This window comes from Rhinopithecus roxellana, chromosome 21, assembly GCF_007565055.1.
Source record: "Rhinopithecus roxellana isolate Shanxi Qingling chromosome 21, ASM756505v1, whole genome shotgun sequence".
Classification (NCBI taxonomy): domain Eukaryota; kingdom Metazoa; phylum Chordata; class Mammalia; order Primates; family Cercopithecidae; genus Rhinopithecus; species Rhinopithecus roxellana.
The window spans coordinates 8822767-8823334 of NC_044569.1; the positions used below are offsets into that span (position 1 = coordinate 8822767).

General features: G+C 42.3%; 1 non-coding gene across 1 annotated transcript; it reads left to right on the forward strand.

Annotated features, from left to right (window-relative positions):
- Positions 1-461: 461 nt before the first annotated feature.
- On the forward strand, positions 462-568 carry LOC115895616. Its single transcript, XR_004055797.1, has one exon. It is a non-coding gene; the product is annotated as a U6 spliceosomal RNA (small nuclear RNA).

Consider the following 568-nt stretch of genomic DNA (forward strand, 5'->3'; position numbering starts at 1 on the left):
TATAGAAATGTATAGGAGGCTTTAGGTAAGAGACTGGCAATTAATTTTTTTAAATTGTTCTTTTTTTTCTTTTTTGTGAGACAGAGTGTCACTCTGTGTCCCAGACTGGAGTGCAATGGCGTGATCTCGGCTCACTGCAACCTCTACCTCCTGGGTTCAAGTGATTCTCCTGCCTCAGCTTCCCTAGTAGCTGGGATTACAGGCATATGCCACCACGCCCAGCTAATTTTTTGTATTTTTAGTAGAGATGGGGTTTCATCGTGTTAGCCAGGCTGGTCTCAAACTCCCAACCCCAGGTGATCCACCCACCTCAGCCTCCCAAAGTGCTGGGATTACAGGCGTGAGCCACCACACACAGCCTAAAAATTGTTCTTATTTGAAAATGAGTCTATGAGGGACATTTTGTCAACTTGGTTTCAAAAAAAGAGATGAATGAAATGAATGGTAAGAATTTGTTTAATGTGCTCATTTCAGCAGCACATATACTAAAATTAGACTGATACAGAGAGGATTAGCATGGCCCCTGCGCAAAGATGACACGCAAATTCATGAAGCATTTCATTAAGAA